Genomic DNA, 26,569 nt, shown 5'->3' on the forward strand with positions numbered 1-26,569 from the left:
TGAAACATTTTGTTGTGGGAGCCAACCTAAATGAATGTGTAGGATAGCCAAACACGGTCACAGAGTGCTATGAAAAGCTGTGATCGTGTCAGGACCGTTGCGATGGAAAGGATAAGAATCATATTCTTAAAGAAATGATTCGAGACATCAGTATCGATAAGTAAGGAAAAGAATTAATCCCTTTCAATACGCCTTTCTAATGTAACACATAAAATCAGCGGTTTCTTTTATACGTTATTACAAGTGTGTTTCCTAACAGAATACAGTATGTTGAATGTGGAAATTAAGTGAATATTGAGATATATATATATAAAAAGGTTTTCAACTTCTAAAGAAACTCATTTTTCAAATTTGTAGAAAACATATATATATACAAGGTAGTGTGGCCTAGCGGTCTAAGGCGCTGGTTTAAGGCACCAGTCAGAAAGGTCGTGGGTTCGAATCCCACCGCTGCCATTCTTTCTTTATTATGCCAATTATTAGATGAACAAGAAATGTGGGAAATATATTTCGAAAGAGGATATTTCTGGTGCACCTATTACAACAAGCGAAGAGCGTTTCTCACCAATTAAACACAAAACAATTACCATGTTTAGGTAAATATCAGCTAATCGCAGAAAGTTGCGACACATATAATTCACAACTAATCTTTGCGTCAACACAGTTTGACAAAATATTCGTTGTTTACAACACACTACGTTTTGTTCAATTATTATTAATTAACGTGTCATTATTTATACACTGAGTATTGAGCAATGATGTTTCATTGAAAACAGGAAAACGCGGATTGAAAAGCCGCTAGAACTGACAATGGCAAACGCCCAGATACGGAGGGAAAAAAGTACATCAAAGAAAGGAGTTGAAAGGTAAACATTGACTGTAAGAGAATTAATAGGGTGAAAAAATGCTAAATAATTAGAAAAGGGACAGGATTGACAGGAATGCAAATGGCATGAAATCAAGAAGAAAAATCTGCTTGATGGTAAGATAAGATGAGAAAACAAATAAAGCTTGCTTTAGGCGAGGCTATCAAAATCCAAGGCCCAAAAGAGAGACAAAAGGATGAAACAATGTCATGTGAAAGGGAATATAGTGAAATGTGTCTAAAACAACTGAAATAAACCAAGCAGCTTCTGTATTAGAGGAATGGAAAACAATCCATGATATAAGGTGGAGGAAAATTGACAAAATTAGGGTCATCTGAAAAATGAATTATCCTAAAATAGCAGTAGTTCGTAAGGGTAAAGGTTGAATTCAAATTATCAACTGTGAGTGTATTATACAAAGAACAGTCGATTGCTCTGTTTTATTAAAAGCAGTAGTTCAAATGGCGCTTGCTGAATTTACTTTCTCTGGTCAGCATTTCTAAAGTAGGAACGCCTAAACGTCGGTGTTTTATATAAAATAACCCCTACTCGTATGTAACATTGATAGAAAAGAATTGAATCTCTAAAGAAAGTGAACATATGAAGTTTTATGGTATTTTCTATTTTACTTTTAAAACTTGTATCTCTTGGAAAATATGCTCGTCTACTAAAACAAACCCTTCTTTGACGATTTGTGGGTTCAACTTGTGGTCTAAAAAATAAGTGAAATACGAAAAATTTACAATTATTTTAACGTTGAACCTCGGCATTAATAATTTAAAGAGATAGGAACGTTCATCTTTATATAATGCCAGATGTGACGTATTTTAAATAAACACACATTTCTATTCACACCTTACACTAAGAACGTAAATACTCCTGATAGTATTTATTTTGTGAAGTATGCATTGCGGTTAACGCCAGTGATTTTGAAACTTTATCACAAAGAATCAGCAAACAAACTATTTGTGGAATTAAAGAAAGTAAAGTCACTTTATTAAGAAATGGATTACGATAGTGAATTTGCAATCACGTCAAACGGTATATCGCTAAAAATTAAAATAGGCTGCCCGAACATTATAATTCGCGATATCCGACAGAAGATCTTGAGCACTGTGGACGTCTCTAACGAATTTATGATAAGTTACGTGTTAAACATTGTTCTTTTAAGTACATACTATCAGAGGATTTTTCGTTAAATCTTTATGAAACTGAGAATGGAAATATGATATAAACAAATTAACGACTTTCCTGGGAAACCATATCTCGTGCTCACACTCTCTATAATATTCATCTGAAATACAAAGAGATGTCGGGGTGCAAATCTGCGGTATTTGCATCCTGTAGGTTTGACAAATATTTAGTTGCAATTATGGAACAGAAGTAATAGAGGATATTTTCGAATATATGAAATATTATTCAAATTAATTCCAGATCCAAATAGGCATTTATCATTCTCAGCATCCTTACGGACACTGAAAGTCTATCACTGCATGTGTTGACTGCCTTCAAATATTTCTTTAGTCAAGATGAAGTGTTACCGTATTGTTTTTTTGTTTTTTTTAATAATATTTAAGGGTTTTTTATCTTCCGCTGAACTGCCAATCAAGACGTGTTCTTTTTATTCTGTTTTTGGATAACTAGCACGATAAAATCTAAAGGTATATACATCTGTTCCATCAATTAAAAAAAACAAACCTTATCGACTGCTATATTGTTGTAAGTAGATTAAATGTTGTAGTTAAATACACTTTTCTCCGTAAATCTTTAGTTGAGATTCTATAGAAAACCTTGAGAGTATGAAAAAGAACGTGGTTTCCCTGCAGTAAATCTGGTAAACACTGGATAATGTTTATCACTGATCGTTATACTTCCATTTAGAATCTGGACACAAAAAATAAACTTGTGGTGTGCAGAATGTGGCTCTAACTGCCTTCTCGTATTTCTTTTACACCTGGAACACACTTTCTGAAGCTATGTTTCGTGAAAGGTCGATTCTACGGATAGATTAAGAAGTTTGCAATGCCAATTTGTTCTCTTAAAGACGTACGAACTGTCAGCACCAGTGTTGTCAGCACCATGAATGATGAATTGATCTTTTGTTTTCATGTCGCAATCTCCAAGATGTAACACTGTTTTGTGTAAAGAAGGATGATGTGTAAAATACGGCTTGAAACATTTTGTTGTGGGAGACAACCTGAATGATTGTGTAGGGTGTCCGAACATAGTGGTACGAAAAACTGTGATCGTGTCAGCAGCGTTACCACAGAAAGGGTAAGAACCATAATCATAAAGAAATGATTCGAGACATCAGTATCCATAAAAGGAATTAATCCCTTTCAATACGTCTTTGTCATTTAACACATAAAATCAGTGCTTTCTTTTATACGTTATTACTAGTGAGTTTTGCCACAGAATACAGTATCTTGAATGTGGAAATTAAGTGAACATTGAGATATAAATATATATACATATAAAGATTTTTAAATGTGTACAACTCTCAATAGAAATTCATTTAGATCAAACATAAATGAAACCATTTTTTTTAATATACACTTTAACAACCGGCTAACCATTCCAATTCTAGCCATATATTGTTCACCCACTAAAGATATCGACATTAACTTCCTACAGAAAAGTGTTAACCGTAAACCTAAACCAATCGTCATTGGGGATTTCAATTCTCCACACACAGAACTATGGGGAAATTGAAACACACGCAGAGGGTTGTGTATAAAAAAATTTTCTTTCTATTAAGAAAAGGCACCTGATAAACGACCACACACCTACACACTTTTCAGCCGCCAACGGCTCATATGACGTACTTGATTACATCATAGCCTCCAAGGACACAGTAAATAGAATCTCTAACTTTAGAGTGCATGACGAAATCACGAGTGACCACTTCTCCATTTCCTGTATGATTCACCCGCGCCAACCTGCCGTGGCGTACGTGCCCCCCTCAGCATACACTTACACCAAAAACAGATTGGCTCACTTTCAACGCTTCACTAGATTCATATCTACCCCACCCAATTAAACATGCTAACAACAAAACAGAACTAGACAACTATGTAAATCAAGTTACAGAAGCCATACATAAAGCCATAAAAAACACAATCCCTAAAACAAGGAGAAAGCATTCACATAATCAATGGACTTTAACACCGGAAATTCCCGCACTTATAATCAAACGCAGGCAATTAAGACGAATACACTTTATAACACGTGATCCATCTATCAAAACACAGATTAACATAACAAATGCAAAAATTAAACAATAAATTAAAATAGGAAAAGACACTAATTGGCAAAACTTTTGTAAAAACTTAGAAAAAATTAAAAACAATCCAAAAAAATTCAACAGTATTTCTTTAGACAAAAACACAAACAACATATCACACACAACAATATAATCGCAAGGACGGACGTAGAGAAAGCCGACCTATTAGACGACTACTACGAATCCTCCTTTTGCAACCTAAATTCAGTCGACTTTGACACACAACACCAACATCATGTCAACAACTTCATAAATAGAAATTAAGCTTCATTCTCACCACAATTCCCTGGCGAGACATTGGAGACATACTCAAAATCAATCAACAGGAAAATTACCATCACTGAACTAAAAATTAATATTAAAACTTGAAAACACTTCCCCTGGATATGACCAAATACCAAACATTATTCTGAAAAAAAGCTCTACTCTCCTATTACAACACCTCACAAACATCATGAATATTTCACTAACAACAGGATATTACCCCGACACTTGGAAAATAGCCATCATAACCACGATTCCAAAGAAACAAACCAAAAGGACAAATTCAGATAATTTCCCTCTCATCAGTCTGTTAAGCTGCCTTGGCAAACTGATGGAGAGGGTTATCTCCAACCGTCTTCTTCACTTTTGTGAAAGAAATAATATCCTTCCAGAATCCCAAAATGCCTCCAGAAAAAACAGGCAAACAACAGATCACCTCACACGACTCAACGAATCAGTCTACAAAACTTTTAACAACAACCAAGTGACCGTTGGTGTATTCCTAGACGTCGAAAAAGCATTTGACAGCGTATGACACAATGCCATCAACTACAAACTAACTCATCTAAAAATAAACCCCACTATAGTTAAATGGATATCAAACTTCCTGAGAGATAGAACAGCATAAGTAAAAGTCAATAAAACTATATCTAAATCATTGAACATAACTGCAGGAGTGCCCCAAGGAACAGTTCTTTCTCCACTACTATATATTATTTTCGTCAGCAACATACCTTTCCCAAATTTAACATACACACATAATTCACAATACGCAGACGACATCGCTATCTGGAGCACCTCCAGAAACCCAGTAATGGCCATGTCTCGCGTTCAAGAATCACTGAACAACGTCTCGACCTGGAGTAACAAATGGAGAGTAGTTTTAAATCCAACCAAAACACAAGCAATCACCTTCTACAGGAAACTGAAAAAACAAAGAAAAAAATCTAGAAAAAGTAAAATTATCACTCGGAAATACGCCCATTAACATGAGCTAAAACATCACATTCCTTGGCATCACTTTTGACACAAACTAACATGGAAAAAATATGTTAACAACATACACTCATCAATTAGAAAACGCATTTCACACTTAATGACTCTAACCAGCAAACACTGAAAATGCTCACCAAAAAACCATTATACAAATATACAAAGCTCACATCCGTCCACTAATAGAGTATGGATGTCAAGTCACATATAATATGTCAAATAACACACTCCAGAAAATCCAAGCTCAACAAAACAAAATACTGTACTAAGATCTGCATTCAGTCTACCATCATACACTCCAGTAAATTATATACATCAAATCTGCAACTTACCAACACTAATATGTTGTAATAGAAATAATAGAGACTAATAGAAATAGCACACAAATACTACTTAAAAGCAGAACACAGAAACAAACAAACTCTATAAATTAACTAGTGCACCAACCAAATTTATTTCACCATACAACATATTTCGGGAGTCACAAACAACACAACGAAGTACTTAAAGGGCAAAACTCACGAAAACATTATGTATTTTCTTTTTCAGGTCTCGGGCACAGGATAGGTAAAACTTTCAGCGCCTGTCCTGTGAAAGTGGGTTTTTTGGGGCACTTCCGTTTCTCCCCACAGCAAAAACTCAGGCATTGGATCTTCAGATCCCAGCCTAGGCAACTTTATTGCCATGCCCTGAATTGGGTTGTTTATGTTCAAATTTACTATGACATCTAACTTTCGGGACGTGATCTGGCTGTTTTCTCCGGTGCTACCTTTGCCTCGTTCATGAATAATATTAATTATGACCAACTTCACTCCTTCACCCAAAATAGAGTTAAAACAAACCCAGCTAAATTCAATAAACTTCCACGAAAAAGGATGAAGAGGAAGCACAATTCTTCTGATTTCTCTCTCTCTAAACTAAACCCCCGTCACGTTAATTTGAGTTTGAGAAGAACTCTTTTTTCAAATGTGGAGATAACAAAACACACGGTAGCGTGGCCGAGCGGTCTAAGGCGCTGGTTTTAGGCACCAGTCCGAAAGGGCGTGGGTTCGAATCCCACCGCTGCCATTCTTTCTTTATGGAAGAAATATTTTGGAAAGCGCCGGTTCTCGTCATCGAGTGCAGACGTGTTTTTCTATTTCCTGATTGCCTTAGTGTAACTTTAACAGCTAAGCCTAGTGAGCGTGTAGTTTTTTTTTTTGCTAGATATTGTATTTTTTCAAGTTGTTTGACGATGTCTTCATCAACCAAGAAGGTCATGGAAGTTATGCGTCGTACTGTTTTTGTGGAAACGACAACTTCAAGCCATGGGGACGTTATCCATTCTGTTATTTCTACGTTTGGTGCTGCTTCGGTCACTGCTGTTGTTTCTCCCCGGGTGGTTATGAGGTAACTTTTGTTCTTCCCGCCGATGTGGACCTGACTATAGATGCTGGTCTAGTTGTCAATGGTGTACTTTGTTCGACTAATGGTGTCACTAAACGCACTATTACTGTGTCATTTATGGACGTCCCAGAATATATAGACGATGATATTATACTCAATAAACTTAAAGATTTTGATTGTGAGGTGAAAAGCCCCATTGTGTGGAAGAGGGACCAGGGCATATATTTAGGTATACGCCATGTTCGTGTGTCTTTTAGTGAGAAGTGTATCTCTTTGCCGTACGTTGTGAAAGTTTTTGATCCTTTGGGCAAGGCGGTAATGTTAAAGGTGAAGCATGATCGCCAGTCAAAAGTGTGTAATTTATGTTTTGGGGCGGATCATTCATATCGCGATTGCCCCCAGTTTATATGCCGACATTGTCATGTGCAAGGACACGTCCGTCAACGTTGTCCCAAGCTTGTTCCTCGAACTTCCTCTAGTGACGCCGCTGAAGTAGTCACGGCTGCTTCCTCTCGTGCAGTGCCTCATGATGTTGACTCAATTTCTGTTTGTCCTCACGTTTATTCGGAGATTCCCCTTTCAGGGGAGGCTGCAGCTACCCATTTGGTGGTGGACGATGTATCTTCCAGGCGATCGACGGTTTCTGGTGGGGCCAGGGAACGGGCTAGTAGTCATCCCCAAGCTGGAGGACGCAATTTTGATCGTCACTTCTCACCACTTCCGGTTAGTGGTGAGAGTACCGCCGGCGATGTGGAGGTGCCTCTTCCTCGTCGTTGGAGGTATGCTAGTGTGGTGGCAATGTCTCCTGGTGACACTTCTAAGAAAGGCAGTGGACGAAAACGGGTGTCGGACGTGCCAATACAACGGATATCTCGGGCGAAGGCGGTGTCTCAGCCTTAAATGAGTTTGTTGTGCCAGTTTGTTTGTTTCAGTTAGTGTAAGACTGTCCTTTATTGTTGTTTGTACTTTGTGCATATTTGCTTAGATCTTTACATTTATTCTTGTTATTTTTGTGTTTGTGACAGTTTCCTTTCAATTCTTGTACCTTTACTTTATCTTTTGCATGGTACATTTACTAAGGGTGGGAGTTTTGAATTGTAATGGGTTGCGTAATGTTAGTAAGCTGGCTTATTATCTGGATTACTTTGTTACTAATTTTGATGTTGTTTGTTTACAGGAAACGTTTTTTTACTGATGATTTTCATGATGTCGTTCTGAAATTTTGGCCAGGTGTAGCTTTTGTTAACAATTCTCCTTCTGGCCGACAAGGGGTTGCCATCTTGTTACAGTGGTTTTTAAGTGATAATGTTACATTCGTTTCTTCTGATGGGGTGGGTAGGGTTCTGACTGTAACATTCAGTTTCGAGTCTTTGTCTTATCTGTTATCATCTGTGTATGCTCCTCGCGATATCTCCGAGCGACGGGAATTTTTCCAAAACTTGGAGTATTGTTTGGATGGTTGCATGGGATTGCTTGTTGTGGGAGATTTTAATTGTGTGGTGGATGTGGCACGCGATCGATTTCCGGTCCGTTTCTCCCGTGACGCCAGCCGTTCGGCTTTTGTAGAGTTTCTTAATAGGTTTGATTTACTTGATGCGCATTCACTCATATCGCCGACTACACCTGGTTTCACATGGAAGCCGTTTGTTAATGGTGAGATGATGTCGTCTCGTATTGACACGGTTTTGCTTTCTTCTACCTTGCAGGGGACTGTCCAACGTTTACGTACGTTGTGGTTTCCTGCTACAGATCACGCTTTATTGGGATTCGACCTTACTCTGCGGCCCGTTGTCAGAGGTCCTAATTTCTGGCACTTCAATAACCAGTTATTGAGGGATGCCGAATATGTGAAAGCTGTTGATCGCCAGAAGTCGTAGTTGGTCAGTCTATGGGACTGATAAAATTACGTGGTATGAAAAATTGAAATGCGCCTTCCGTTTACTTTCCCAGCGTTATTCGATTCTTCGAGCGCGGGCTTCCCGTTCTCGCAAATTTCAGCTTGAGTCGTCCATCAATCGTGAGCTTCGAAAACTGTCCCGTTACCCTGGTAGGTCTAAGATCAAATTGTATGAACTTGAAGATGCCTTGGAGACTTTGGATCACGATACCATAGAGGGGGCGCGGATTCGATCTCATATTCGTTGGTTTGAGGAGGGTGAGAGATCTACGTCTTACTTTCTTCGTATGGAAAAGGTCCGTCAAAGCAGAATTGAGTTTCGATCCATGCTCACTGATAGGGGTGTGGAGGTGTCCGGTGTGGAAGATATCGCTGCTGTTTTACATCAGTATTATTCCGCACTGTACACTAAGGATATCGTTCTGCAGGCAGACATCGATTTCTTTATCTCATTCGTAGATCGAACTCTTTCCCATGAACAAGCTCATATTTGTGATGCTCCATTCACGGTTCTGGAAGTTCTCGCTGCTCTAGACAGTTTACCGCTGGGCAAATCTCCTGGTTTGGATGGTTTTACGTCCGAATTTTACAAATATTTTCTCCCTCTTTTTGTTGACGACTTTTATCTGTTTTGTCTGAACTGCTCCACTCTCCACAGTTGCTCCGTACAATGTGTTCTGGGGTAATTCTTCCTATCCCGAAAGGCGGGGATCGACGGTTGGCGGCTAACAGCCGGCCTTTGACATTGCTTTGTTCTGGCCAAAGTGCTGGCTCGTCGCCTTTCGTCTGTGATCTCCAGTTTAGTTTCAGATGACCAATCCGGGTGTATACCTGGACGGAACGTTGCTGATACTCCGTTAACACTCGTTTTGCTATTGCAATCTTTAGCACGTACCGGCCAGGGTGGAATCTTTTTGAAGCTCGATCAGATGCAAGCCTTTGATCGGGTGGCCTATGACTATCTATTTCAACTTCTTCTGCTTATTGGTTTTGGTTCTACTTTTGTTCATTGGGTTCGTCTTTGCTATACTTCAATTTCTAGTTGTGTTAAGTTTAATGGATTTCTCACGAATGATTTTGCTGTAACTCGGGGTATTCGTCAAGGATGCCCAATGTCTGCTCTCATTTACGTTCTCAGTGTCGAACCGTTACGAAATATGTTACATCATAATGTACATATTACTGATATTGGTGGTGATGTGTTACTCACCACGCCTTCACTTACTTATCAACACGCTGATGATACAACCTTAACCTTACAAGACGCCAAATCTTTGCCGCATGTTGGATGTCTGCTGAACGTTTGGCAAAGCTACTGGTGGGAAGATCAACTGGACCAAGTGTCAGGGTTTGAGGGTTGGGTGTTTGGCCTCTTCTGCAGACTTCGTCCTTGGTGAGTTGAGAATTTCCCAGGATCCTATTCGGATTTTGGGAATAGTTTTCCACTCTCATTTCGATGTCATGCTGCAAGATACGTGGCAGGGTGTTTTGCGCAGGATATCTCGTGTCTTGGTGTCGTGGCGATTTCGTTCTTTGTTGCTAAAGGGTAAATCTCTTGTGGTGAACTTCTTGGTGGCATCGGTGTTATGGTACCCGTTGAATATACTCCCGTTGCCAAGACAGTTTGAGACTCGATTTCGCAAATGTATACTGGATTTTATTTGGCGGGGAGGTATACATAAAGTGGCATACGGTATTCTGATCCGGAGTTATGATTGTGGAGGTATCAACTTGGTTGATGTTAATACTCGTAAACTCGCATTCCGTTTGAAGTTGTTGCAGCGTTGTTTGGATGCTTCTTGTCCTTCCACCTTGCGACAACTTCTTTCTGGAATTTTTTCTTGTTATGGCAATCTCTCTTTGGGCTTTCGGATTCTTCAATGCCGAATTTTGCCACGTTTTCTGAAATCGTTACCTTTCTATATTCAGGAAATATTTCATGCCTGGAAGGTTCTTCTTGGGGATAAAGGGATTGTCCCAGCTTCTCTTTCCCCACAAATTTTTGATGAACCTTTGTTTTTCAATCCGGCTATTGTTGATGTTCGGCACCGAACATTTCATTTTCCTGAATTCATTAACGCAGGATTGGTTCAGGTCCGCCATTTATTGTACGAGGTGCTCCCTGCTTTTCTTCCGGTGGGGGCAGTGATTGAAATGTGTACGGACGCTGACCCGTTGGCCAATGTCCGCACAATTTTTTCACATTTTCATATGCTCAAAGAGGCGTTGCCTGTGGACTGGTTGCCGGTTTTGTCCACCCAGCCGGCTCCTCTTCCGTCGTCCACACGTGTTGTGGATTTATATTTTCTGGACCACTCCGATAATCGAGTTCATTTTCAGGGTTTATCTGTGAAGCAACTGGTGGGACATTTACAGTATCCACTCGCTACTAATTTCCCTGCTCCATTCTACTTGGGGGATATTGTTCCTCCTGGAGACTGGAAACGCATTCGCAAAAACGCTTATTCTTCTTTTGTGGGATTTTATATTTGTGATGTGGATTATTTACTGTGGTTGCGGGCGATAACCACTAATATGAAGCTGATACATATGGACAGACATCCCACAGGGTTGTGCACTTTCTGTTCAAACGGGCGGGAAACCATAGACCATCTGTTTTTCCAATGTCCTTTTGTACAGCCATTGTGGTCATATGTATATAAATTATTGGCGTTTTATTTTGGATGTCCTATATCTAACTGGGTATGGAGGAGATGCCTCTTAGTGGGATCTCATCCTTCGTTACCCAGGAGATGCTGGAACATATTCGGTTTGATTACTAGTTTGGCACGTCAGGTTATATGTTCTGCTCGTTCAGTTTCTTTGGCACGAAATCGCGTAATTCATTTAATTTCCATGTTTAAAGTGCTTGTACGTAAACATATTCATCTCCATTATCAGCGATCTTTGTTACATAACTCATTAAATGTGTTTCATTCTGTGTATTCTTATGTTGGTAGCTTGGTGACCCAAGGTGCCCAAGGTTTTTCTTGTGTACGTTGTTAAGATAAGTTGTTATTTCATTATATTTTTGTTACCAATAAAGGTCCATTGGTTTCTTGTTTTGTTAATGTTCACTATAATGTTTGATGGATAACCTGCTGTTCCAATTACCTCTTTTATTTATTTTTACTTTATTTTATTAACTTTGTGGTGCTGTTCAGCATGGTAATCTATAGAGTTATTGTTACATGCTAATTCATTAACCTGTCTTTTATTTGTCGTATCTCTGTGTATACACCCTCGTAAAGGTGGGATAAATAAAAAAAAAAAAAAAGCTGGTTTAAGGCACCAGTCCGAAAGGGCGTGGGTTCGAATCCCACCGCTGCCATTCTTTCTTTATTATGCCACATATCAGATGAACAAGAAATGTGGGTAAAATATTTCAAAGGAGAATATTTTTGATGTGACAAGGAGAACAAGGCAAAAGCGTTTGTTACCAATTTAACATGAAACAACTGCCACATGTTTTATAATTTAGGTGAATCTCAGATAAACGCAGAATTTGCGACGCATAGAATTCACAACAAAACTGTGTGCCAACACAGTTTCACAAAATATTCGTTATTTACAACACCATACGTTTTGTTCGATTATTATTAATTAACGTGTGATTATTTATACACTGAGTATTGAGAAATGATGTTTCATTGAAAATGGAAAAACGCTAACTGAGAAGCCGCTAGCACCGTCGCAGTATTTAAAGATATGGAGAATTCCGGGAATTTCGTAATGTTAAACAATATTGCACAAGAAAATCCGTTCCGTTTCAACAAACTGACGTTACTTACACTTAACGGTTCCAAATGAATGTTTAATTTTTCAGGTTTATTCAAGTACAAGCTTAGTTTCGACAGCATCGTCTTTCAGTAATAATGTCCGTAGTCCTTTTCAGTAGACCAGTTATATTATTCAGGTCATGCGGGCTTCGATAGGGTGAAGGCTAAAATTAAATTATCATCTGTGAGTGTTTTATACTAATAACTGTTGATTTCGTTGTTTTAATAAAGGCAGTAGGTCAGATGACGCTTGTTGAACTTACTTTCTCAAATTAGCATTTCTAAAGTAGGAACGCCTAAAATTCGGTGTCATGATATAAAATAACCCCTACTCGTATGTTACATTGGAAAAAAGAATTGAATCTCTCAAGAAAGAGAGCATAAAAAGTTTTATGGCATTTTCTACTTTACTTTAAAATCTTTTATCATAGGAAAATAAACTTTTCTTTGACGATTTGCAGGTTCAACTTGCGGTCTCAACAATCAGAGAAATAGGAAAAACTTAAATTTTCTTCTAAAATTGAACCTCGCCATTAATAATTTCAAGAAATAGGAGCGTTTATTTTATATAATGCCAGATGTGACGTATGTTAAATAAACAAACATTTCTATTCAATCCTTACACAAAAAACATAAATATTCCTGTTAGTATTTAGTTTGTGAAGTATAAAATGCGGTTAACTCTATTGATCTTGAAACTATATCACAATGAATCAGCAAAAAAACAATTTGTGAAATTAGCGTGAGCATAACTCAGTTTATTAAGAAATGGGTTACGATAGCAAATTTGCTATCACGTCAAACGGTGTATCGTTAAAATTAAAATATGCTGAACAAACATTGTAATTCGCGATATGCGACAGTTGATCTCGAGCGCTATGGAAGTCTCTAACTATTTTATGACAAGTTACGCCTTAGACATTGTTGTTTTAGATACATATTATCAGAGGATTTCTCGCTAAAACGTTTCTGGAACTGTGAATTGAAATATGAGATAAACAAATTACTGACTTTCCTGGAAAACCAAATCACGTGCTTACACTCTCTATTATATTCATCTGAAATACAAACAGAAGTTGGGGTGCAAATCTGCGGTATATGCATCATTTGCATTTGATAAAAATGTTTAATTGCAATCATGGAACTGAAGTAATATAGTAGATTTTCAAATATATGAAAAAATTTTCAAATTAATTCCAGACCCAAATAAGCATTTATCATCCTCAACTTCCTTCGAGACACTTGCAGTCTTTCACTGCACGTATTGACTGCATTCATAGATTTCTTTTGTCAAGATGAAGTGTTAACGTATTGTTTCTGTTTTCTTGAGAATAATATTTAAAAGTTTTATATCTCCCGCTGAAATGCAAATGAAGACGTGTTCTCATTATCTTGCTTTCGGATAACTAGCACGATAAAATCTAAAGATATATTTCTGTCTACCGTCAATAAAAAAAAAAGAAAACCTTATCGACTCTTATACTGATGTAAGTAGATTAAATGTTATTGTAAATATTCTTCCCCGTGCCAATCTTTAGTTGAGATTCTCCAGAAAATTTTTAGAGTAAGTATAAGAGCGAGGTTTTCCTGCAGTAATTCTGCTAAACACTGAATAATGTTTCTAGTACCTTCCTAACTCACTGATCTTTACACTTCCATTTAGAATATGTGCATAGAAAATGAAATTGTGGTGTACAGAATGTGGCTGTAACTGCCTTCTCGTGATTCTTCAATACATGGAATACATTTTTTGAAGCTAGGTTTCGTGAAAGTTGGATTCTAGGGATAGATTTAAAAGATTGCTTGACAATTTGTTCCAACAAAGACGTACGGTCAGCATATAGACTGATGTGGCTTTGCTATAAGAAAATCGCACATATATACTGTCAGCACCACTGTTGTGATGAATTGATATTTTTTTCATATCGCAATCTCCAAGATATGAAAGTGTTTTGTGTAAAGAAGGATGACGAGTAAAATACGGATTGAAAGATTTTGTTGTGGGAGACAACCTAAATGAATGTGTAGGATAGCCGAACACGGTCACAGAGTGGTATGAAAAGCTGTGATCGTGTCAGCAGCGTTGCGACGGAAAGGATATGAACCACAATCATGAAGAAATGATGCGAGACATCAGTGTCAATAAGTTAAAAAAAGGATTAATCCCTTTCAATACGTGTTTCTAATTTAACACCTAAAAGCAGTGGTTTCTTTTATACTTTATTACAAGTGTGTTTCTTAACAGAATACAGTATGTTGAATGTGGAAATTAAGTGAATATTGATATATATACATATAAAAGGTTTTCAACTTGTAAAAACTCTTTTTCAAATGTGTAGAAAAATATATACAAGGTAGTGTGGCCGAGCGGTCTAAGGCGCTGGTTTAAGGCACCAGTCCGAAAGGGCGTGGGTTTGAATACCACCGCTGCCATTCTTTCTTTATTATGCCACATATCAGATGAACAAGAAATGTGGGTAAAATATTTCGAAGGAGAATCTTTTTGGTGGGACAAGGAGAACAAGGCAAAAGCGTTTGTTACCAATTTAACATGAAACAACTGCCACATGTTTTATAATTTAGGTGAATCTCAGATAAACGCAGAATTTGCGACGCATAGAATTCACAACAAGACTGTGTGCCAACACAGTTTCACAAAATATTCGTTATTTACAACACCATACGTTTTGTTCGATTATTATTAATTAACGTGTGATTATTTATACACTGAGTATTGAGAAATGATGTTTCATTGAAAATGGAAAACGCTAACTGAGAAGCCGCTAGCACCGTCGCAGTATTTAAAGATATGGAGAATTCCGGGAATTTCGTAATGTTAAGCAATATTGCACAAGAAAGTCCGTTCCGTTTCAACAAACTGACGTTACACTTAACGGTTCCAAATGAATGTTTAATTTTTCAGGTTTATTCAAGTACAAGTTTAGTTTCGACAGCATCGTCTTTCAGTAATAATGTCGGTAGTCCTTTTCAGTAGACCAGTTATATTATTCAGGTCATGCGGGCTTCGTTAGGGTAAAGGCTAAAATTAAATTATCATCTGTGAGTGTTTTATACTAATAACTGTTGATTTCGTTGTTTTAATAAAGACAGTAGGTCAGATGACGCTTGTTGAACTTACTTTCTCAAATTAGCATTTCTAAAGTAGGAACGCCTAAAATTCGGTGTCATGATATAAAATAACCCTACTCGTATGTTACATTGGAAAAAAAGAATTGAATCTCTCAAGAAAGAGAGCATAAAAAGTTTTATGGCATTTTCTACTTTACTTTAAAATCTTTTATCATAGGAAAATAAACTTTTCTTTGACGATTTGCAGGTTCAACTTGCGGTCTGAACAATCAGAGAAATAGGAAAAACGTAAATTTTCTTCTAAAATTGAACCTCGCCATTAATAATTTCAAGAAATAGGAGCGTTTATTTTTATATAATGCCAGATGTGACGTATGTTAAATAAACAAACATTTCTATTCAATCCTTACACAAAAAACATAAATATTCCTGTTAGTATTTAGTTTGTGAAGTATAAAATGCGGTTAACTCTATTGATCTTGAAACTATATCACAATGAATCAGCAAAAAAACAATTTGTGAAATTAGCGTGAGCATAACTCAGTTTATTAAGAAATGGGTTACGATAGCAAATTTGCTATCACGTAAAACGGTGTATCGTTAAAAATTAAAATATGCTGAACAAACATTGTAATTCGCGATATGCGACAGTTGATCTCGAGCGCTATGGAAGTCTCTAACTAATTTATGACAAGTTACGCCTTAGACATTGTTGTTTTAGATACATATTATCAGAGGATTTCTCGTTAAAACGTTTCTGGAACTGCGAATTGAAATATGAGATAAACAAATTACCGACTTTCCTGGAAAACCAAATCACGTGCTTACACTCTCTATAATATTCATCTGAAATACAAACAGAAGTTGGGGTGCAAATCTGCGGTATATGCATCATTTGCATTTGATAAAAATGTTTAATTGCAATCATGGAACTGAAGTAATATAGTAGATTTTCAAATATATGAAAAAATTTTCAAATTAATTCCAGACCCAAATAAGCATTTATCATCCTCAACTTCCTTCGAGACACTTGCAGTCTTTCACTGCACGTATTGACTGCATTCATAGATTTCTTTTGTCAAGATGAAGTGTTAACGTATTGTTTCTGTTTTCTTTAGAATAATATTTAAAAGTTTTATATCTCCCGCTGAAATGCAAATGAAGACGTGTTCTCATTATTTTGCTTTCGGATAACTAGCACGATAAAATCTAAAGATATATTTCTGTCTACCGTCAATAAAAAAAAAAGAAAACCTTATCGACTCTTATACTGATGTAAGTAGATTAAATGTTATTGTAAATATTCTTCCCGTGCCAATCTTTAGTTGAGATTCTCCAGAAAATTTTTAGAGTAAGTATAAGAGCGAGGTTTTCCTGCAGTAATTCTGCTAAACACTGAATAATGTTTCTAGTACCTTCCTAACTCACTGATCTTTACACTTCCATTTAGAATATGTGCATAGAAAATGAAATTGTGGTGTACAGAATGTGGCTGTAACTGCCTTCTCGTGATTCTTCAATACATGGAATACATTTTTTGAAGCTAGGTTTCGTGAAAGTTGGATTCTAGGGATAGATTTAAAAGATTGCTTGACAATTTGTTCCAACAAAGACGTACGGTCAGCATATAGACTGATGTGGCTTTGCTATAAGAAAATCGCACATATATACTGTCAGCACCACTGTTGTGATGAATTGATATTTTTTTTCATATCGCAATCTCCAAGATATGACAGTGTTTTGTGTAAAGAAGGATGACGAGTAAAATACGGATTGAAAGATTTTGTTGTGGGAGACAACCTAAATGAATGTGTATGATAGCCGTACACGGTCACAGAGTGGTATGAAAAGCTGTGATCGTGTCAGCAGCGTTGCGACGGAAAGGATATGAACCACAATCATGAAGAAATGATGCGAGACATCAGTGTCAATAAGTTAAAAAAAGGATTAATCCCTTTCAATACGTGTTTCTAATTTAACACCTAAAAGCAGTGGTTTCTTTTATACTTTATTACAAGTGTGTTTCTTAACAGAATACAGTATGTTGAATGTGGAAATTAAGTGAATATTGAGATATATACATATAAAAGGTTTTCAACTTGTAAAAAAACTCTTTTTTCAAATGTGTAGAAAAATATATACAAGGTAGTGTGGCCGAGCGGTATAAGGCGCTGGTTTAAGGCACCAGTCCGAAAGGGCGTGGGTTTGAATCCCACCGCTGCCATTCTTTCTTTATTATGCCACATATCAGATGAACAAGAAATGTGGGTAAAATATTTCGAAGGAGAATCTTTTGGGTGGGACAAGGAGAACAAGGCAAAAGCGTTTGTTACCAATTTAACATGAAACAACTGCCACATGTTTTATAATTTAGGTGAATCTCAGATAAACGCAGAATTTGCGACGCATAGAATTCACAACAAGACTGTGTGCCAACACAGTTTCACAAAATATTCGTTATTTACAACACCATACGTTTTGTTCGATTATTATTAATTAACGTGTGATTATTTATACACTGAGTATTGAGAAATGATGTTTCATTGAAAATGGAAAAACGCTAACTGAGAAGCCGCTAGCACCGTCGCAGTATTTAAAGATATGGAGAATTCCGGGAATTTCGTAATGTTAAGCAATATTGCACAAGAAAGTCCGTTCCGTTTCAACAAACTGACGTTACACTTAACGGTTCCAAATGAATGTTTAATTTTTCAGGTTTATTCAAGTACAAGTTTAGTTTCGACAGCATCGTCTTTCAGTAATAATGTCCGTAGTCCTTTTCAGTAGACCAGTTATATTATTCAGGTCATGCGGGCTTCGTTAGGGTAAAGGCTAAAATTAAATTATCATCTGTGAGTGTTTTATACTAATAACTGTTGATTTCGTTGTTTTAATAAAGGCAGTAGGTCAGATGACGCTTGTTGAACTTACTTTCTCAAATTAGCATTTCTAAAGTAGGAACGCCTAAAATTCGGTGTCATGATATAAAATAACCCCTACTCGTATGTTACATTGGAAAAAAGAATTGAATCTCTCAAGAAAGAGAGCATAAAAGTTTTATGGCATTTTCTACTTTACTTTAAAATCTTTTATTATAGGAAAATAGACTTTTCTTTGACGATTTGCATGTTCAACTTGCGGTCTCAACAATCAGAGAAATAAGAAAAACTTAAATTTTCTTCTAAAATTGAACCTCGCCATTAATAATTTCAAGAAATAGGAGCGTTTATTTTTATATAATGCCAGATGTGACGTATGTTAAATAAACAAACATTTCTATTCAATCCTTACACAAAAAACATAAATATTCCTGTTAGTATTTAGTTTGTGAAGTATAAAATGCGGTTAACTCCATTGATCTTGAAACTATGTCACAATGAATCAGCAAAAAAACAATTTGTGAAATTAGCGTGAGCATAACTCAGTTTATTAAGAAATGGGTTACGATAGCAAATTTGCTATCACGTAAAACGGTGTATCGTTAAAATTAAAATATGCTGAACAAACATTGTAATTCGCGATATGCGACAGATGATCTCGAGCGCTATGGAAGTCTCTAACTATTATATGACAAGTTACGCCTTAGACATTGTTGTTTTAGATACATATTATCAGAGGATTTCTCGCTAAAACGTTTCTGGAACTGCGAATTGAAATATGAGATAAACAAATTACCGACTTTCCTGGAAAAACCAAATCACGTGCTTACACTCTCTATTATATTCATCTGAAATACAAACAGAAGTTGGGGTGCAAATCTGCGGTATATGCATCATTTGCATTTGATAAAAATGTTTAATTGCAATCATGGAACTGAAGTAATATAGTAGATTTTCAAATTAATTCCAGACCCAAATAAGCATTTATCATCCTCAACTTCCTTCGAGACACTTGCAGTCTTTCACTGCACGTATTGACTGCATTCATAGATTTCTTTTGTCAAGATGAAGTGTTAACGTATTGTTTCTGTTTTCTTTAGAATAATATTTAAAAGTTTTATATCTCCCGCTGAAATACAAATGAAGACGTGTCCTCATTATTTTGCTTTCGGATAACTAGCACGATAAAATCTAAAGATATATTTCTGTCTACCGCCAATAAAAAAAAAGAAAACCTTATCGACTCTTATACTGATGTAAGTAGATTAAATGTTATCGTAAATATTCTTCCCGTGCCAATCTTTAGTTGAGATTCTCCAGAAAATTTTTAGAGTAAGTATAAGAGCGAGGTTTTCCTGCAGTAATTCTGCTAAACACTGAATAATGTTTCTAGTACCTTCCTAACTCACTGATCTTTAAACTTCCATTTAGAATATGTGCATAGAAAATGAAATTGTGGTGTACAGAATGTGGCTGTAACTGCCTTCTCGTGATTCTTCAATACATGGAATACATTTTTTGAAGCTAGGTTTCGTGAAAGTTGGATTCTAGGGATAGATTTAAAAGATTCCTTGACAATTTGTTCCAACAAAGACGTACGGTCAGCATATAGACTGATGTGGCTTTGCTATAAGAAAATCGCACATATATACTGTCAGCACCACTGTTATGATGAATTGATATTTTTTTTCATATCGCAATCTCCAAGATATGACAGTGTTTTGTGTAAAGAAGGATGACGAGTAAAATACGGATTGAAAGATTTTGTTGTGGGAGACAACCTAAATGAATGTGTAGTATAGCCGAACACGGTCACAGAATGGTATGAAAAGCTGTGATCGTGTCAGCAGCGTTGCGACGGAAAGGATATGAACCACAATCATGAAGAAATGATGCGAGACATCAGTGTCAATAAGTTAAAAAAAGGATTAATCCCTTTCAATACGTGTTTCTAATTTAACACCTAAAAGCAGTGGTTTCTTTTATACTTTATTACAAGTGTGTTTCTTAACAGAATACAGTATGTTGGATTTGGAATTTAAGTGAATATTGAGATATATACATATAAAAGGTTTTCAACTTGTAAAAAACTCTTTTTTCAAATGTGTAGAAAAAATATATACAAGGTAGTGTGGCCGAGCGGTCTAAGGCGCTGGTTTAAGGCACCAGTCCGAAAGGGCGTGGGTTTGAATCCCACCGCTGCCATTCTTTCTTTATTATGCCACATATCAGATGAACAAGAAATGTGGGTAAAATATTTCGAAGGAAAATCTTTTGGTGGGACAAGGAGAACAAGGCAAAAGCGTTTGTTACCAATTTAACATGAAACAACTGCCACATGTTTTATAATTTAGGTGAATCTCAGATAAACGCAGAATTTGCGACGCATAGAATTCACAACAAGACTGTGTGCCAATACAGTTTCACAAAATATTCGTTATTTACAACACCATACGTTTTGTTCGATTATTATTAATTAACGTGTGATTATTTATACACTGAGTATTGAGAAATGATGTTTCATTGAAAATCGAAAAACGCTAACTGAGAAGCCGCTAGCACCGTCGCAGTATTTAAAGATATGGAGAATTCCGGGAATTTCGTAATGTTAAGCAATATTGCACAAGAAAGTCCGTTCCGTTTCAACAAAATGACGTTACACTTAACGGTTCCAAATGAATGTTTAATTTTTCAGGTTTATTCAAGTACAAGTTTAGTTTCGACAGCATCGTCTTTCAGTAATAATGTCGGTAGTCCTTTTCAGTAGACCAGTTATATTATTAAGGTCATGCGGGCTTCGTTAGGGTAAAGGCTAAAATTAAATTATCATCTGTGAGTGTTTTATACTAATAACTGTTGATTTCGTTGTTTTAATAAAGGCAGTAGGTCAGATGACGCTTGTTGAACTTACTTTCTCAAATTAGCATTTCTAAAGTAGGAACGCCTAAAATTCGGTGTCATAACATAAAATAACCCCTACTCGTATGTTACATTGGAAAAAAAGAATTGAATCTCTCAAGAAAAAGAGAGCATTAAAAGTTTTATGGCATTTTCTACTTTACTTTAAAATCTTTTATTATAGGAAAATAGACTTTTCTTTGACGATTTGCATGTTCAACTTGCGGTCTCAACAATCAGAGAAATAAGAAAAACTTAAATTTTCTTCTAAAATTGAACCTCGCCATTAATAATTTCAAGAAATAGGAGCGTTTATTTTTATATAATGCCAGATGTGACGTATGTTAAATAAACAAACATTTCTATTCAATCCTTACACAAAAAACATAAATATTACTGTTAGTATTTAGTTTGTGAAGTATAAAATGCGGTTAACTCCATTGATCTTGAAACTATGTCACAATGAATCAGCAAAAAAACAATTTGTGAAATTAGCGTGAGCATAACTCAGTTTATTAAGAAATGGGTTACGATAGCAAATTTGCTATCACGTAAAACGGTGTATCGTTAAAAATTAAAATATGCTGAACAAACATTGTAATTCGCGATATGCGACAGTTGATCTCGAGCGCTATGGAAGTCTCTAACTAATTTATGACAAGTTACGCCTTAGACATTGTTGTTTTAGATATATATTATCAGAGGATTTCTCGTTAAAAAGTTTCTGGAACTGCGAATTGAAATATGAGATAAACAAATTACCGACTTTCCTGGGAAACCAAATCACGTGCTTACACTCTCTATTATATTCATCTGAAATACAAACAGAAGTTGGGGTGCAAATCTGCGGTATATGCATCATTTGCATTTGATAAAAATGTTTAATTGCAATCATGGAACTGAAGTAATATAGTAGATTTTCAAATTAATTCCAGACCCAAATAAGCATTTATCATCCTCAACTTCCTTCGAGACACTTGCAGTCTTTCACTGCACGTATTGACTGCATTCATAGATTTCTTTTGTCAAGATGAAGTGTTAACGTATTGTTTCTGTTTTCTTTAGAATAATATTTAAAAGTTTTATATCTCCCGCTGAAATACAAATGAAGACGTGTCCTCATTATTTTGCTTTCGGATAACTAGCACGATAAAATCTAAAGATATATTTCTGTCTACCGCCAATAAAAAAAAAGAAAACCTTATCGACTCTTATACTGATGTAAGTAGATTAAATGTTATCGTAAATATTCTTCCCCGTGCCAATCTTTAGTTGAGATTCTCCAGAAAATTTTTAGAGTAAGTATAAGAGCGAGGTTTTCCTGCAGTAATTCTGCTAAACACTGAATAATGTTTCTAGTACCTTCCTAACTCAGTGATCTTTAAACTTCCATTTAGAATATGTGCATAGAAAATGAAATTGTGGTGTACAGAATGTGGCTGTAACTGCCTTCTCGTGATTCTTCAATACATGGAATACATTTTTTGAAGCTAGGTTTCGTGAAAGTTGGATTCTAGGGATAGATTTAAAAGATTCCTTGACAATTTGTTCCAACAAAGACGTACGGTCAGCATATAGACTAATGTGGCTTTGCTATAAAAAAATCGCACATATATACTGTCAGCACCACTGTTATGATGAATTGATATTTTTTTTCATATCGCAATCTCAAGATATGACAGTGTTTTGTGTAAAGAAGGATGACGAGTAAAATACGGATTGAAAGATTTTGTTGTGGGAGACAACCTAAATGAATGTGTAGTATAGCCGAACACGGTCACAGAATGGTATGAAAAGCTGTGATCGTGTCAGCAGCGTTGCGACGGAAAGGATATGAACCACAATCATGAAGAAATGATGCGAGACATCAGTGTCAATAAGTTAAAAAAAAGGATTAATCCCTTTCAATACGTGTTTCTAATTTAACACCTAAAAGCAGTGGTTTCTTTTATACTTTATTACAAGTGTGTTTCTTAACAGAATACAGTATGTTGAATGTGGAAATTAAGTGAATATTGAGATATATACATATAAAAGGTTTTCAACTTGTAAAAAAACTCTTTTTTCAAATGTGTAGAAAAATATATACAAGGTAGTGTGGCCGAGCGGTCTAAGGCGCTGGTTTAAGGCACCAGTCCGAAAGGGCGTGGGTTTGAATCCACCGCTGCCATTCTTTCTTTATTATGCCACATATCAGATGAACAAGAAATGTGGGTAAAATATTTCGAAGGAGAATCTTTTTGGTGGGACAAGGAGAACAAGGCAAAAGCGTTTGTTACCAATTTAACATGAAACAACTGCCACATGTTTTATAATTTAGGTGAATCTCAGATAAACGCAGAATTTGCGACGCATAGAATTCACAACAAGACTGTGTGCCAATACAGTTTCACAAAATATTCGTTATTTACAACACCATACGTTTTGTTCGATTATTATTAATTAACGTGTGATTATTTATACACTGAGTATTGAGAAATGATGTTTCATTGAAAATGGAAAAACGCTAACTGAGAAGCCGCTAGCACCGTCGCAGTATTTAAAGATATGGAGAATTCCGGGAATTTCGTAATGTTAAGCAATATTGCACAAGAAAGTCCGTTCCGTTTCAACAAACTGACGTTACACTTAACGGTTCCAAATGAATGTTTAATTTTTCAGGTTTATTCAAGTACAAGTTTAGTTTCGACAGCATCGTCTTTCAGTAATAATGTCCGTAGTCCTTTTCAGTAGACCAGTTATATTATTCAGGTCATGCGGGCTTCGTTAGGGTAAAGGCTAAAATTAAATTATCATCTGTGAGTGTTTTATACTAATAACTGTTGATTTCGTTGTTTTAATAAAGGCAGTAGGTCAGATGACGCTTGTTGAACTTACTTTCTCAAATTAGCATTTCTAAAGTAGGAACGCCTAAAATTCGGTGTCATGATATAAAATAACCCCTACTCGTATGTTACATTGGAAAAAAGAATTGAATCTCTCAAGAAAGAGAGCATAAAAAGTTTTATGGCATTTTCTACTTTACTTTAAAATCTTTTATCATAGGAAAATAGACTTTTCTTTGACGATTTGCAGGTTCAACTTGCGGTCTGAACAATCAGAGAAATAGGAAAAACTTAAATTTTCTTCTAAAATTGAACCTCGCCATTAATAATTTCAAGAAATAGGAGCGTTTATTTTTATATAATGCCAGATGTGACGTATGTTAAATAAACAAACATTTCTATTCAATCCTTACACAAAAACATAAATATTCCTGTTAGTATTTAGTTTGTGAAGTATAAAATGCGGTTAACTCCATTGATCTTGAAACTATATCACAATGAATCAGCAAAAAAACAATTTGTGAAATTAGCGTGAGCATAACTCAGTTTATTAAGAAATGGGTTACGATAGCAAATTTGCTATCACGTAAAACGGTGTATCGTTAAAATTAAAATATGCTGAACAAACATTGTAATTCGCGATATGCGACAGTTGATCTCGAGCGCTATGGAAGTCTCTAACTAATTTATGACAAGTTACGCCTTAGACATTGTTGTTTTAGATACATATTATCAGAGGATTTCTCGTTAAAAGTTTCTGGAACTGCGAATTGAAATATGAGATAAACAAATTACCGACTTTCCTGGGAAACCAAATCACGTGCTTACACTCTCTATAATATTCATCTGAAATACAAACAGAAGTTGGGGTGCAAATCTGCGGTATATGCATCATTTGCATTTGATAAAATGTTTAATTGCAATCATGGAACTGAAGTAATATAGTAGTAGATTTTCAAATTAATTCCAGACCCAAATAAGCATTTATCATCCTCAACTTCCTTCGAGACACTTGCAGTCTTTCACTGCACGTATTGACTGCATTCATAGATTTCTTTTGTCAAGATGAAGTGTTAACGTATTGTTTCTGTTTTCTTTAGAATAATATTTAAAAGTTTTATATCTCCCGCTGAAATGCAAATGAAGACGTGTTCTCATTATTTTGCTTTCGGATAACTAGCACGATAAAATCTAAAGATATATTTCTGTCTACCGTCAATAAAAAAAAAAAAAACCTTATCGACTCTTATACTGATGTAAGTAGATTAAATGTTATTGTAAATATTCTTCCCCGTGCCAATCTTTAGTTGAGATTCTTCAGAAAATTTTTAGAGTAAGTATAAGAGCGAGGTTTTCCTGCAGTAATTCTGCTAAACACTGAATAATGTTTCTAGTACCTTCCTAACTCACTGATCTTTACACTTCCATTTAGAATATGTGCATAGAAAATGAAATTGTGGTGTACAGAATGTGGCTGTAACTGCCTTCTCGTGATTCTTCAATACATGGAATACATTTTTTTGAAGCTAGGTTTCGTGAAAGTTGGATTCTAGGGATAGATTTAAAAGATTCCTTGACAATTTGTTCCAACAAAGACGTACGGTCAGCATATAGACTAATGTGGCTTTGCTATAAAAAAATCGCACATATATACTGTCAGCACCACTGTTATGATGAATTGATATTTTTTTTCATATCGCAATCTCCAAGATATGACAGTGTTTTGTGTAAAGAAGGATGACGAGTAAAATACGGATTGAAAGATTTTGTTGTGGGAGACAACCTAAATGAATGTGTAGTATAGCCGAACACGGTCACAGAATGGTATGAAAAGCTGTGATCGTGTCAGCAGCGTTGCGACGGAAAGGATATGAACCACAATCATGAAGAAATGATGCGAGACATCAGTGTCAATAAGTTAAAAAAAGGATTAATCCCTTTCAATACGTGTTTCTAATTTAACACCTAAAAGCAGTGGTTTCTTTTATACTTTATTACAAGTGTGTTTCTTAACAGAATACAGTATGTTGAATGTGGAAATTAAGTGAATATTGAGATATATACATATAAAAGGTTTTCAACTTGTAAAAAACTCTTTTTTCAAATGTGTAGAAAAATATATACAAGGTAGTGTGGCCGAGCGGTCTAAGGCGCTGGTTTAAGGCACCAGTCCGAAAGGGCGTGGGTTCGAATCCCACCGCTGCCATTCTTTCTTTATTATGCCACATATCAGATGAACAAGAAATGTGGGTTAAATATTTCGAAGGAGAATCTTTTGGTGGGACAAGGAGAACAAGGCAAAAGCGTTTGTTACCAATTTAACATGAAAAAACTGCCACATGTTTTATAATTTAGGTGAATCTCAGATAAACGCAGAATTTGCGACGCATAGAATTCACAACAAGACTG

The 26,569-nt window shown here is 36.0% G+C and overlaps 3 non-coding genes across 3 annotated transcripts; all 3 read left to right on the forward strand.

Annotated features, from left to right (window-relative positions):
• The first annotated feature begins 376 nt into the window (after nt 1-376).
• TRNAL-AAG (transfer RNA leucine (anticodon AAG)) lies at nt 377-456 on the forward strand. The gene has a single exon. It is a non-coding gene; the product is annotated as a tRNA-Leu (tRNA).
• Nucleotides 457-6,394: 5,938 nt separating this feature from the next.
• On the forward strand, nt 6,395-6,474 carry TRNAL-UAG (transfer RNA leucine (anticodon UAG)). Its single transcript has one exon. It is a non-coding gene; the product is annotated as a tRNA-Leu (tRNA).
• Nucleotides 6,475-26,286: 19,812 nt separating this feature from the next.
• TRNAL-AAG (transfer RNA leucine (anticodon AAG)) lies at nt 26,287-26,366 on the forward strand. Its single transcript has one exon. It is a non-coding gene; the product is annotated as a tRNA-Leu (tRNA).
• Nucleotides 26,367-26,569: the final 203 nt, after the last annotated feature.

The sequence above is a fragment of the Tachypleus tridentatus genome, chromosome 4 (genome assembly GCF_004210375.1).
Source record: "Tachypleus tridentatus isolate NWPU-2018 chromosome 4, ASM421037v1, whole genome shotgun sequence".
In the NCBI taxonomy this organism is placed as follows: Eukaryota; Metazoa; Arthropoda; class Merostomata; order Xiphosura; family Limulidae; genus Tachypleus; species Tachypleus tridentatus.